Source organism: Acanthisitta chloris, unplaced genomic scaffold, assembly GCF_000695815.1.
Source record: "Acanthisitta chloris isolate BGI_N310 unplaced genomic scaffold, ASM69581v1 scaffold36133, whole genome shotgun sequence".
In the NCBI taxonomy this organism is placed as follows: Eukaryota; Metazoa; Chordata; class Aves; order Passeriformes; family Acanthisittidae; genus Acanthisitta; species Acanthisitta chloris.
The window spans coordinates 3,899-4,329 of NW_008667162.1; positions in this window are offsets into that span (position 1 = coordinate 3,899).

Sequence of the window (431 nt, forward strand, 5' to 3'; positions counted from 1 at the left end):
AAGCCATGAGCAGCCAGTTTTTCTAGCAGTTTGCTGTGGGACACTGTCAAATGCCTTCCCGAAGTTCAGGTAGTCAGATCCACAGCCTTCCCTTCATCATCATTATTGAACCCCTTTTCATGTTCTCAACTCCCTTAGCTCCTGCCAAGGAGAAACAAGCAGCACAGCACCACACAGACCGCGAGTTTAGTTTATTGCTGTTGGGACAACTCTCCCCAGCCCCTGCCCTGCTGCCTGCCCACCAGTCTGCCGAGGAAGCAGAGGCAGAGGGGATCATGCAGGAAGCGTCATGAGCCTGCTAAAGCAAGGCTGGTGCTCGGCCTTACCCCGGGAGGGATCGCAGTGCTGGCAGCTCGGCGGAGCCTGGCTACAAACAGCTTTGATGCGTTTACATTTTAACAGTCTACTGGCAAAGGTCGTTGGCTACGTAA